We start from the raw sequence: 15233 nt of genomic DNA, 5'->3' as shown, positions 1-15233 counted from the left end.
GCTGTCACTCTGCATGATGCCAGCAGTCACACCCTGTCGACCGAGCAGCCCAAAAGAAGAGATGCCGAGTTGCTAGCAGGTGAGGTCAGTGACTACTCTTCGCCAGCATTGGATGCAACAGGCAGGTAGTTGCCTCTGTTAGTAATAAAACAAACAGGCAGGTAGGTGCTATGTGACAAAAAACTAACAAACTAAGTCCTGGACCACCCAAGTAGTACCCATAGTTTTATTTTTTATTTACTTTCTAGTCTATTCCTAGAAGCAGATTCATCAGGAGCGGATCCCAAGTGCTGATCCCGCATGAGTGGATACAGAGTGCTGAACTCCCGCATGAGTGCATACAGAGTGCTGAGCTCCCGCATGAGTGCATACAGAGTGCTGAGCTCCCGCATGAGTGCATACAGAGTGCTGAGCTCCCGCATGAGTGCATACACAGTGCTGAGCTCCCGCATGAGTGCATACACAGTGCTGAGCTCCCGCATGAGTGCATACAGAGTGCTGAGCTCCCGCATGAGTGCATACACAGTGCTGAGCTCTCGCATGAGTGCATACAGAGTGCTGAGCTCCCGCATGAGTGCATACAGAGTGCTGAGCTCCCGCATGAGTGCATACACAGTGCTGAGCTCCCGCATGAGTGCATACACAGTGCTGAGCTCCCGCATGAGTGCATACAGAGTGCTGAGCTCCCGCATGAGTGCATACACAGTGCTGAGCTCTCGCATGAGTGCATACACAGTGCTGAGCTCCCGCATGAGTGCATACAGAGTGCTCAGCTCCCGCATGAGTGCATACACAGTGCTGAACTCCCGCATGAGTGCATACAGAGTGCTGAGCTCCCGCATAAGTGCATACAGAGTGCTGAACTCCCGCATGAGTGCATACAGAGTGCTGAGCTCCCGCATGAGTGCATACAGAGTGCTGAACTCCCGCATGAGTGCATACAGAGTGCTGAGCTCCCGCATGAGTGCATACACAATGCTGAGCTCCCGCATGAGTGCATACAGAGTGCTGAGCTCCCGCATGAGTGCATAGAGTGCTGAGCTCCCGCATGAGTGCATACAGAGTGCTGAGCTCCCGCATGAGTGCATACACAGTGCTGAGCTCCCGCATGAGTGCATACACAGTGCTGAGCTCCCGCATGAGTGCATACAGAGTGCTGAGCTCCCGCATGAGTGCATACACAGTGCTGAGCTCTCGCATGAGTGCATACAGAGTGCTGAGCTCCCGCATGAGTGCATACAGAGTGCTGAGCTCCCGCATGAGTGCATACACAGTGCTGAGCTCCCGCATGAGTGCATACACAGTGCTGAGCTCCCGCATGAGTGCATACAGAGTGCTGAGCTCCCGCATGAGTGCATACACAGTGCTGAGCTCTCGCATGAGTGCATACAGAGTGCTGAGCTCCCGCATGAGTGCATACAGAGTGCTCAGCTCCCGCATGAGTGCATACAGAGTGCTGAACTCCCGCATGAGTGCATACAGAGTGCTGAGCTCCCGCATAAGTGCATACAGAGTGCTGAACTCCCGCATGAGTGCATACAGAGTGCTGAGCTCCCGCATGAGTGCATACAGAGTGCTGAGCTCCCGCATGAGTGCATAGAGTGCTGAGCTCCCGCATGAGTGCATACAGAGTGCTGAGCTCCCGCATGAGTGCATACAGAGTGCTGAGCTCCCGCATGAGTGCATACAGAGTGCTGAGCTCCCGCATGAGTGCATACAGAGTGCTGAGCTCCCGCATGAGTGCATACAGAGTGCTGTACAGGCTCAGCACAAAGTCCGAGGTGTGCGGTCTTGTGTATGGGGGAGTCAGGAAGGATAATTGTTTTGCCAATAGCAATCTAATGTGTATGGGGGCACTGCGTTACATTACCTGAAAACATGAGAAAACCAGTGTGGTCACCCTCAGATCCCAATGGGGTTGTGAACAAGTCTCCAAAACGCCTGAAGCATGGCATTTATTTATAGATAGGACTTGACACTTTCTCCTCCATTCTCTCTATTAACACATCCAGTTTTCAAATGGTCAGCACATGGATGCCATCGAGGAGTCGTCTATTTAAGTGCAAGCTCAGACAAGCATATTATACGGACGTGTGCTGTAAAAATCAGACAACACATTAACTGGTGTAATTCAATAGGGCTGTTCAGATGACAGTATTTTAACATGCACCACACGGGTGATCTGTGCAGCATCCGACTTTTACAGATACATTGCCATTAATATCCAAGGAAACTGTATTTAATCATGTACATTTTAAACACTTCACAACATTCGCCGAATATGTATGGCGCAAGTCGGAAGCGGGTGTCTGGATTGGGGACATGAGGTGACCTCGTCTCATACTCGGCAGGTGATGGCTGCCTCTAAGGGTGCAGTCAGACGGCCGTATAACTCGGCCAAGGATCGCATCGCAGTGCTCGAACGGACCGGCGACTGTCCTGACCCGAGTGTGATGGATGCATAGAATTACATGCCATCATGCCCAGGTCAGGAGAGTCGATGGTCAGTCCAAGTACTGTGCTGCGATCCTCGGCTGAGTTATACGGGTGTCTGACTGCGCCATAACAGTTGTAGGTGGAGTTGAGCTTTGCCCGTGATTAAGTTGCTAAATCCCGCTGTCAAACTCCGACATTGGCATTTAACACGTGCTGGCATGGGGGCATGCCATTGTAAGTGCCCATTGGTGCACCCGTGACGTGATCGTGGGTCACCGATGTGTTGCTATGACAGCAGGGGGCTGCTGAAGACCTCCATGAGTGTTATTACAGCACTCCTTTGAAAACTCCCTGAGGCCAGGCTTCAAAGGAGAATCTATATAGTAATGCTATGGCACTGCTGTATACCACAAGCGATCAGGCAATTGCAACTTCAAGCAAGAATAGTAAAAAAAAATAATTGAAAACAAACAAAAAAGATAAAAGTATAAATCACCCCCCTTTTGTCTCATTAATAAAAGATAATAAATAACCAAATAAAAAGATATGTGTGGTATTGCCATGTTCAGGAAAGTCCAATCTACATATACACATATAATATATATATATATATACACACACACAGTATCTATATATACAGTATCTATCTATCTATATATATATATATATATATATATATATATATAATTGCCTTATTCTGTCTGTCTGTCTGTCTGTCTATCTGTCTGTCTGTCTGTCTTGCTCCAAAATTGTGTCCTTACGGTGACACAAAGCTGATTGGCCGCTGGGCTCGCCATGGCCGATGGCCCGCACGGATTGGCCGATCGCCTCGGCTCCTCCCCCCCCGCACGGATTGGCCGCCACTCAGACTCAGACTCAGACTCAACGCCGCAGACACACAACACCCAACACACAAACACCGCGGCACACACAAATATACGCACATACCGCACAACACACACATTGCACAAAACATACCTCCCCCCAAAACACACACACCCACACAAACCGCGCAACACACATACACAACGATACAGACACACAGCGCTCCACAAATAACGACACACAACGCAACACACAAACACCGCTCTCACCCCCCGCTACACCCAGACAACACCCAGAACAGGTACAGCCCCTACACAAACACTTGGTAACTACACACAACAACATTATATATATATATATATATATATATATATATATATATATATAAACAAAAATCAGACATTAACTACACAATACGTAAATTCTAGAATACCCGATGCGTAGAATCGGGCCACCTTCTAGTTTATATATAATTGCCTTATTCTGTCTGTCTGTCTGTCTTGCTCCAAAATTGTGTCACCGTGACAGTGTCATTTCAGTGACAACTGTCAGATTGGCCGCTGGGCTCGGCCTGGCCCCCCCCCACGGATTGGCCGCTTGCCTCGGCCTGGCCCCGCCCCCCGCATGGATTAGCCACTCGCCCCGGCCCTCCGCACGCATCGCCCGCTCCAGCGTACACCGGCTCCCGATACACATGTGCAGGGAGCCGGCATATGCTGACGCCTCACCCGCTCAGCCCCGCTCCAGTGTACACCGGCTCCCGGTACACATGTGCAGGGAGCCGGCACCCGGCCCTCCGCACGCAACGCCCGCTCCAGCGTACACCGGCTCCTGGTACACATGTGCAGGGAGCCGGCACCCGGCCCTCCGCACGCAACGTCCGCTCCAGCGTACACCGGCTCCTGGTACACATGTGCAGGGAGCCGGCACCCGGCCCTCCGCACGCATCGCCCGCTCCAGCGTACACCGGCTCCCGGTACACATGTGCAGGGAGCCGGCATACGCTGACGCCTCGCCCGCTCAGCCCCGTCCCCGGCACACGTTGCCACGCTCGGACCCGCCCCCGGCGGCCCCAGCATGGGGGATGGAGCATGATGGGGGGTGTGCATCATGGAGGATGGAGCACGATGGGGAGTGTGCAGCATGGATGATGGAGCACGATGTGGGGTGCGCAGCATGGATGATGGAGCACGATGTGGGGTGCGCAGCATGGGAGATGTAGCACGATGGGGGGTGCGCAACATGGGGGATGTAGCACGATGGGGGGTGCGCAGCATGGGGGATGGAGCACGATGGGGGGGTGTGCAGCATGGGAGATGTAGCACGATGGGGGGTGCGCATGATGGGGGGTGTGCAGCATGGGAGATGGAGCACGATGGGGGGTGCGCAACATGGGGGATGGAGCACGATGGGAGGTGCACAGCATGGGGGATGGAGCACGATGAGGGGTGCGCAGCATGGGGGATGGAGCACGATGAGGGGTGCACACCTTCCCCCAAAACACACACACAGCCACACACGCACCGCACAACACACCACACACACACACTGGGAACCACAAACACCGCCCTACACAGACACCCACCCACACACAGACAACGCCGCACACACACAACACCCAACACAAACACCGCGGCATACATAAATATAAGCACATACCGTGCAACACACACACACTGCACAAAACATACCTCCCCCCAAAACACACACAAACCCCCACACCCACACAAACTGCGCAACACACACAGCACCACACACAGCGCTCCACAAACGCAATACACACAACGCAACACACATACAACACCGCTCTCATACCCCCCCACACCCAGACAACACCCACAACATTTATAGCGCCCTACACAAACACTGGCAACTACACACAACATCTATATATATATATATATATAGATAGAATTGCCTTATTCTGTCTGTCTGTCTGTCTTGCTCCAAAATTGTGTCCTTACGGTGACAAACAGCGGATTGGCCGCTGGGCTCGCCATGGCCCCGCCCCCCCCGCACGGATTGGCCGCTCACCTCGCCTCGGCTCCTCCCCCCGCACGGATTGGCTGCTCGCCTCGGCTCCGCCCCCCCGCACGGATTGGCCATGTCCTTACGGTGACAAACAGCGGATTGGCCGCTGGGCTCGCCATGGCCCCGCATCCCCGCACGGATTGGCCGCTCGGCCTCACGGATTGGCCGCTCGGCCTCACGGATTGCCCGTTCGCCTCGGCTCCTCCCCCCGCACGGAATGGCCTCTCGCCCCAAGGTGAGCGCATCAAGGTCCTGCAGCGGCGGAACACACACACACGCACACACATAAGAACAGACACACACACACATCAGATCACACTCACTCTCACACACACACATCAGATCGCATTCACATACTCACAACATCCCGTGATATCGCTTGCTTCTCGGCGGCGATACTGTGCAGTGACCTTCCAGGACCTGCCGGAGGATCACATGGCCGGAAGCATGTGGTATCTCCGGATGTTGTGATTGTGTGAGCGCGTATGTGCGATATCGTCAGTGGGTCTGTGTGAGTGTATGCGATCGGATGTGTGTGAGTGTGTTCTGATGTGTGAGTGTGTATGCGATCGGATGTGTGTGTGTGTTCTGATGTGTGAGTGTGTGTGTGTGTGTGTGAGTGTATGCGATCGGATCTGTGAGTGTCGGCAGAGGAGCACGGCGTGCAGCACAGCTGCCGGTGGGCACAGGGAGAAGTGGGGTGTGTGTGTGAGTGTATGCGATCAGATGTGTGCGATGGGGAGTGTGCAGCATGGGGGATGGAGCACGATGGGGAGTGCGCAGCATGGGTGATGGAGCACGTTTGGGAGTGCGCAGCATGGGAGATGGAGCACGATGGGGAGTGCGCAGCATGGGAGATGGAGCACGATGGGGAGTGCGCAGCATGGGGGATGGAGCACGATGGGGAGTGCGCAGCATGGGGGATGGAGCACGATGGGGAGTGCGCAGCATGGGGGATGGAGCACGATGGGGAGTGCGCAGCATGGGGGATGGAGCACGTTTGGGAGTGCGCAGCATGGGAGATGGAGCACGATGGGGAGTGCGCAGCATGGGAGATGGAGCACGATGGGGAGTGCGCAGCATGGGGGATGGAGCACGATGGGGAGTGCGCAGCATGGGGGATGGAGCACGATGGGGAGTGCGCAGCATGGGGGATGGAGCACGATCGCGGGTGCACACCTTCCCCCATAACACACACACACACACACACTGCCACACACGCACTGCACAACACACCACACACACACACACTGGGAACCACAAACACTGCCCTACACAGACACCCACACACACAGACAACGCCGCACACACACAACACCCAACACACAAACACCGCGGCACACACAAATATACGCACATACCGCACAACACACACATTGCACAAAACATACCTCCCCCCAAAACACACACACACACACTCCCCACACCCACACAAACAGCGCAACACACACACACAACGATACAGACACACAGCGCTCCACAAATAACGCAACACACGCAACACACAAACAACACCGCTCTCACCCCCCGCTACACCCAGACAACACCCAGAACATGTACAGCCCCTACACAAACACTTGGTAACTACACACAACAACATCTATATATATATATAAAAAAATCATACATTAACTACACAATACGTAAATTCTAGAATACCCGATGCGTAGAATCGGGCCACCTTCTAGTTTATATATAATTGCCTTATTCTGTCTGTCTGTCTGTCTTGCTCCAAAATTGTGTCACCGTGACAATGTCATTTCAGTGACAACTGTCAGATTGGCCGCTGGGCTCGGCCTGGCCCCCCCCCCCACGGATTGGCCGCTTGCCTCGGCCTGGCCCCGCCCCCCGCATGGATTAGCCGCTCGCCCCAGCCCTCCGCACGCATCGCCCGCTCCAGCGTACACCGGCTCCCGGTACACATGTGCAGGGAGCCGGCATATGCTGACGCCTCACCCGCTCAGCCCCGCTCCAGTGTACACCGGCTCCCGGTACACATGTGCAGGGAGCCGGCACCCGGCCCTCCGCACGCAACGCCCGCTCCAGCGTACACCGGCTCCTGGTACACATGTGCAGGGAGCCGGCACCCGGCCCTCCGCACGCAACGTCCGCTCCAGCGTACACCGGCTCCTGGTACACATGTGCAGGGAGCCAGCACCCGGCCCTCCGCACGCATCGCCCGCTCCAGCGTACACCGGCTCCCGGTACACATGTGCAGGGAGCCGGCACCCGGCCCTCCGCACGCATCGCCCGCTCCAGCGTACACCGGCTCCCGGTACACATGTGCAGGGAGCCGGCATACGCTGACGCCTCGCCCGCTCAGCCCCGTCCCACGTTGCCACGCTCGGACCCGCCCCCGGCGGCCCCAGCATGGGGGATGGAGCATGATGGGGGGTGTGCATCATGGAGGATGGAGCACGATGGGGGGTGTGCAGCATGGATGATGGAGCACGATGTGGGGTGCGCAGCATGGATGATGGAGCACGATGTGGGGTGCGCAGCATGGGAGATGTAGCACGATGGGGGGTGCGCAACATGGGGGATGTAGCACGATGGGGGGTGCGCAGCATGGGGGATGGAGCACGATGGGGGGAGTGCAGCATGGAGGATGGAGCACGATGGGGAGTGCGCAGCATGGGTGATGGAGCACGTTTGGGAGTGCGCAGCATGGGAGATGGAGCACGATGGGGAGTGCGCAGCATGGGGGATGGAGCACGATGGGGAGTGCGCAGCATGGGGGATGGAGCACGATGGGGAGTGCGCAGCATGGGGGATGGAGCACGTTTGGGAGTGCGCAGCATGGGAGATGGAGCACGATGGGGAGTGCGCAGCATGGGAGATGGAGCACGATGGGGAGTGCGCAGCATGGGGGATGGAGCACGATGGGGAGTGCGCAGCATGGGGGATGGAGCACGATGGGGAGTGCGCAGCATGGGGGATGGAGCACGATCGGGGGTGCACACCTTCCCCCATAACACACACACACACACACACTGCCACACACGCACTGCACAACACACCACACACACACACACTGGGAACCACAAACACTGCCCTACACAGACACCCACACACACAGACAACGCCGCACACACACAACACCCAACACACAAACACCGCGGCACACACAAATATACGCACATACCGCACAACACACACATTGCACAAAACATACCTCCCCCCAAAACACACACACACACACTCCCCACACCCACACAAACAGCGCAACACACACACACAACGATACAGACACACAGCGCTCCACAAATAACGCAACACACGCAACACACAAACAACACCGCTCTCACCCCCCGCTACACCCAGACAACACCCAGAACATGTACAGCCCCTACACAAACACTTGGTAACTACACACAACAACATCTATATATATATGTATATATATATATATATATAAACAAAAATCATACATTAACTACACAATACGTAAATTCTAGAATACCCGATGCGTAGAATCGGGCCACCTTCTAGTTTATATATAATTGCCTTATTCTGTCTGTCTGTCTGTCTTGCTCCAAAATTGTATCACCGTGACAATGTCATTTCAGTGACAACTGTCAGATTGGCCGCTGGGCTCGGCCTGGCCCCCCCCCCCACGGATTGGCCGCTTGCCTCGGCCTGGCCCCGCCCCCCGCATGGATTAGCCGCTCGCCCCGGCCCTCCGCACGCATCGCCCGCTCCAGCGTACACCGGCTCCCGGTACACATGTGCAGGGAGCCGGCATATGCTGACTCCTCACCCGCTCAGCCCCGCTCCAGTGTACACCGGCTCCCGGTACACATGTGCAGGGAGCCGGCACCCGGCCCTCCGCACGCAACGCCCGCTCCAGCGTACACCGGCTCCTGGTACACATGTGCAGGGAGCCGACACCCGGCCCTCCGCACGCAACGTCCGCTCCAGCGTACACCGGCTCCTGGTACACATGTGCAGGGAGCCGGCACCCGGCCCTCCGCACGCATCGCCCGCTCCAGCGTACACCGGCTCCCGGTACACATGTGCAGGGAGCCGGCACCCGGCCCTCCGCACGCATCGCCCGCTCCAGCGTACACCGGCTCCCGGTACACATGTGCAGGGAGCCGGCATACGCTGACGCCTCGCCCGCTCAGCCCTGTCCCCGGCACACGTTGCCACGCTCGGACCCGCCCCCGGCGGCCCCAGCATGGGGGATGGAGCATGATGGGGGGTGTGCATCATGGAGGATGGAGCACGATGGGGGGTGTGCAGCATGGATGATGGAGCACGATGTGGGGTGCGCAGCATGGATGATGGAGCACGATGTGGGGTGCGCAGCATGGGAGATGTAGCACGATGGGGGGTGCGCAGCATGGGGGATGTAGCACGATGGGGGGTGCGCAGCATGGGGGATGGAGCACGATGGGGGGTGTGCAGCATGGAGGATGGAGCACGATGGGGGGGTGTGCAGCATGGGAGATGTAGCACGATGGGGGGTGCGCATGATGGGGGGTGTGCAGCATGGGAGATGGAGCACGATGGGGGGTGCGCAACATGGGGGATGGAGCACAATGGGAGGTGCACAGCATGGGGGATGGAGCACGATGAGGGGTGCGCAGCATGGGGGATGGAGCACGATGAGGGGTGCACACCTTCCCCCAAAACACACACACACAGCCACACACGCACCGCACAACACACCACACACACACACTGGGAACCACAAACACCGCCCTACACAGACACCCACCCACACACAGACAACGCCGCACACACACAACACCCAACACACAAACACCGCGGCATACATAAATATAAGCACATACCGTGCAACACACACACACACTGCACAAAACATACCTCCCCCCAAAACACACACAAACCCCCACACCCACACAAACTGCGCAACACACACAGCGCTCCACAAACGCAACACACACAACGCAACACACATACAACACCGCTCTCACACCCCCCCACTCCCAGACAACACCCACAACATTTACAGCGCCCTAGACAAACACTGGCAACTACACACAACATCTAAATATATATATATATATAGATAGAATTGCCTTATTCTGTCTGTCTGTCTTGCTCCAAAATTGTGTCCTTACGGTGACAAACAGCGGATTGGCCGCTGGGCTCGCCATGGCCCCGCCCCCCCCCCCCCCGCACGGATTGGCCGCTCACCTCGCCTCGGCTCCTCCCCCCGCACGGATTGGCTGCTCGCCTCGGCTCCGCCCCCCGCACGGATTGGCCATGTCCTTACGGTGACAAACAGCGGATTGGCCGCTGGGCTCGCCATGGCCCCGCATCCCCGCACGGATTGGCCGCTCGGCCTCACGGATTGCCCGCTCGCCTCGGCTCCTCCCCCCGCACGGAATGGCCTCTCGCCCCAAGGTGAGCGCATCAAGGTCCTGCAGCGGCGGAACACACACGCACACACATAAGAACAGACACACACACACACACATCAGATCACACTCACTCTCACACACACACATCAGATCGCATTCACATACTCACAACATCCCGTGATATCGCTTGCTTCTTGGCGGCGATACTGTGCAGTGACCTTCCAGGACCTGCCGGAGGATCACATGGCCGGAAGCATGTGGTATCTCTGGATGTTGTGATTGTGTGAGCGCGTATGTGCGATATCGTCAGTGGGTCTGTGTGAGTGTATGCGATCGGATGTGTGTGAGTGTGTTCTGATGTGTGAGTGTGTATGCGATCGGATGTGTGTGTGTGTTCTGATGTGTGAGTGTGTGTGTGTGTGTGTGTGTGTGAGTGTATGCGATCGGATCTGTGAGTGTCGGCAGAGGAGCACGGCGTGCAGCACAGCTGCCGGTGGGCACAGGGAGAAGTGGGGTGTGTGTGTGAGTGTATGCGATCAGATGTGTGCAATGGGGAGTGTGCAGCATGGGGGATGGAGCACGATGGGGAGTGCGCAGCATGGGTGATGGAGCACGTTTGGGAGTGCGCAGCATGGGAGATGGAGCACGATGGGGAGTGCGCAGCATGGGAGATGGAGCACGATGGGGAGTGCGCAGCATGGGGGATGGAGCATGATGGGGAGTGCGCAGCATGGGGGATGGAGCACGATGGGGAGTGCGCAGCATGGGGGATGGAGCACGATGGGGAGTGCGCAGCATGGGGGATGGAGCACATTTGGGAGTGCACAGCATGGGAGATGGAGCACGATGGGGAGTGCGCAGCATGGGAGATGGAGCACGATGGGGAGTGCGCAGCATGGGGGATGGAGCACGATGGGGAGTGCGCAGCATGGGGGATGGAGCACGATGGGGAGTGCGCAGCATGGGGGATGGAGCACGATGTGGAGTGCGCAGCATGGGGGATGGAGCACGATCGGGGGTGCACACCTTCCCCCATAACACACACACACACACACACACACTGCCACACACGCACTGCACAACACACCACACACACACACACACACACACTGGGAACCACAAACACTGCCCTACACAGACACCCACACACACAGACAACGCCGCACACACACAACACCCAACACACAAACATCGCGGCACACACAAATATACGCACATACCGCACAACACACACATTGCACAAAACATACCTCCCCCCAAAACACACACACACACACTCCCCACACCCACACAAACAGCGCAACACACACACACAACGATACAGACACACAGCGCTCCACAAATAACGCAACACACGCAACACACAAACAACACCGCTCTCACCCCCCGCTACACCCAGACAACACCCAGAACATGTACAGACCCTACACAAACACTTGGTAACTACAGACAACAACATCTATATATATATATATATATATAACAAAAATCATACATTAACTACACAACACGTAAATTCTAGAATACCCGATGCGTTAGAATCGGGCCACCTTCTAGTACAGGGGTCAGGAACCTTGTTGGCTAAGAGAGCCGTAAACGCCACATATTTTGAAATATAATTCCGCGAGAGCCGTACAATATGTTTAAAGGGCCATTGTCAGATCAATCGCTCCAATGTTCACTTAGTATCAATTCAGGAACTCCTGATGTAGGAGAATAGACCTCTTCAAAATTAGAGAATATAGCAATCAGAGGTTAAAATTTAACTTTTAATCTATTGTATTAAAAATCCTTATAGACTAAAACATTGAACCCAAAGTTCTCTGGATTGCTGTCGTTACACAGCCCTCACAGCCCCAGAGAACCTATGACATAACAAACCAATCAAAAAAACACAATAAACACAAATCAAAATTGAGTATGATGGTTAACACTCCAATAAGGACAGTGGTCCAATATGAGTATCTAAAAAATCATCAAAAACAACTCAATATAATAAACATATAGTGCACGGTAATCCTCAAAGAGGAATTTACCAATTCAGAATTTACAGAGTGAGTTAGGATTGATCTCACCCATTCTTGCAGCTTGGGGTGCAGAAGGCTTCCTCTATATGGGTCCACACAGCGTCAGCTGGCCCTATACTGACCCTAGAAGACCTTCATAACGTCTAACACCCCAAAGCTTCTGCTCTTACAAGAACAGACCACATCTAGTCCTCTCTTGTGCCCCTACAATATTCCTGGCCCTCGTCCCGACGCGTTTCATCACTTCCGACTCATCAGGGGACTTCAGTATTGCATTTAGAGGTAACAAGTCCTACACCCAGACTCACATAGGACATGTAGGAATATTGTAGGGGCACAAGAGAGGACTAGATGTGGTCTGTTCTTGTAAGAGCAGAAGCTTTGGGGTGTTAGACGTTATGAAGGTCTTCTAGGGTCAGTATAGGGCCAGCTGACGCTGTGTGGACCCATATAGAGGAAGCCTTCTGCACCCCAAGCTGCAAGAATGGGTGAGATCAATCCTAACTCACTCTGTAAATTCTGAATTGGTAAATTCCTCTTTGAGGATTACTGTGCACTATATGTTTATTATATTGAGTTGTTTTTGATGATTTTTTAGATACTCATATTGGACCACTGTCCTTATTGGAGTGTTAACCATCATACTCAATTTTGATTTGTGTTTATTGTGACCAATGTTCACTTAGTACAGCAAGGAATGCTCCTCCCTGCTGTATAAAGCCACAACTGGACTGAAACAATGGTAATTAGCAGTAAAAAAATCAAATAAATAACTTACATTGTGAACTTGCGATGCATGACATCAGTCCAGCAGTCTGGCTTCTTCTTTTTCCTGCGCATGACTGGAAGCTGGCATTCTTCCCACCTGATGTTGAGAGAATGCCAGCTTTGAGGCATTCGCAGAAGAAAGAAGCTGGAATATTGGACATGTCACACAACGCATTGTCAGTTATGTCAATTATCTATTTTATTATTTTACAGCGAATTATTGTTTAGGTCCAGTGGTGGCTTAGTGCAGCAGAGAGGAACACTCCTTTGTGTACTAAGTGACCGCTGGAGCAATTGTATCTGTCAGTGGCCCAGACACCCTGCTTCCCATACAGCCTGCACCCCCCATATCACACACACACACACTGCTCCCCATACAGCCTGCACCCCCCATATCCCACACACACACACTGCTTCCCATACAGCCTGCACCCCCCAGATCTCACACACTACACCCCCATATGTCACATACCCTGCTTCCCATACAGCCTGCACCCCCATATCACACACAATACACCCCCATATCTCACACACCCTGCTCACATATCTCACCCTGCCTGTACCCCAACTTACCCCTCTCAAACACTCTGCACCCCTTCACATGCTTCTGTCACAGTCTGCAGCCCTCATATGCCCCTCACCCTGCAGCCCCCCTCACCCTCATGTCCCCTCTTTTCCTATTACCAGTCATGTGTCCAAATCTCCTTCAGGATTCAGTATCTTGCTTTCTGCCCGGCATCCTGTGTCTCCTCCCACACAGTCACATGGGCGTGACGTCATCGCAGGTCCTGCAGGATGGAGATTCCGTCTGCTGTGCAGGTCAGGAGCACTCCTGCAGCTCAGACATGGCTGGTGGCCTCTCCAGGTCAGGGGCCCCTCTACTGACACTGGGCTCCCCTGACTCACAGTTCGGCCACTACACAGCAGCACTACACATAGACGCAGAGCGGCTGCCGGGCCCCTATGTGTACTAGTGCCGCTGTGTAGTGGCCGGCCTGTGAGTCAGGGGAGCCCAGTGTCAGTAGAGGGGCGGCTCACTTCTCGTTCCCCCGCTGATCCGGTCTCCTCGGCGCATCGTCCATTGCTGTCGCTCGCTGACCTCTCAGCAGGCGCGCAGTGATGACGTCACCGCGGTCGCTGCAGAGCTGTCAGAATGACGACAGTCACAGCGGGGAGAATGATAAGAGAGAGAGCGCGCCGCTCACTCTCTCATCATTGCTCTCAATTGTATCGGCACCTGCGATGCCGATGCAATTGAAAGCTCGATCCTCGGCGGGGGGCGGTGACAGCGCGGCCACCGGGCCCCCCTGAGTAGCGATGCGCCACTCCTGCCACCACGAGTGGGCCCCCCCCCCGGCAGCTCAGGGCCCCGGCATTTGACCGGGTTTGCCGGGTGCTGGCGCCGGCCCTGATCCTTCCTATAGACAGGTAGGAGCCCTGTCTGCGAGCCAGATACGGCCATCAAAAGAGCCATATCTGGCTCGCGAGCCATAGGTTCCCGACCCCTGTTCTAGTATATACATATATATATAAAAACAACCACTACCACCAACGCCGCCACCACCATATTATATTATATATATATATATATATATATATATATATAAATAATAGACCCAATCAGCAAACGCCGTAAACAAAACGAAAAATTCAAGAACTCCAAAAATTCCTTTCCTTTTCTTTTTGGTCACTACAATATCCTCAAAAATGCTGTAACAAGCGATTAATACCTCAAATCTATACCAGAAACGTATATAAAAAAATTGTCTTACCCTGAAAAAATAAAGACGTCAAAAGTTCAATCGACACAAAA

Source organism: Anomaloglossus baeobatrachus, chromosome 3 (assembly GCF_048569485.1).
Source record: "Anomaloglossus baeobatrachus isolate aAnoBae1 chromosome 3, aAnoBae1.hap1, whole genome shotgun sequence".
NCBI lineage: Eukaryota > Metazoa > Chordata > Amphibia > Anura > Aromobatidae > Anomaloglossus > Anomaloglossus baeobatrachus.
This window is presented reverse-complemented; position numbering follows the sequence as displayed.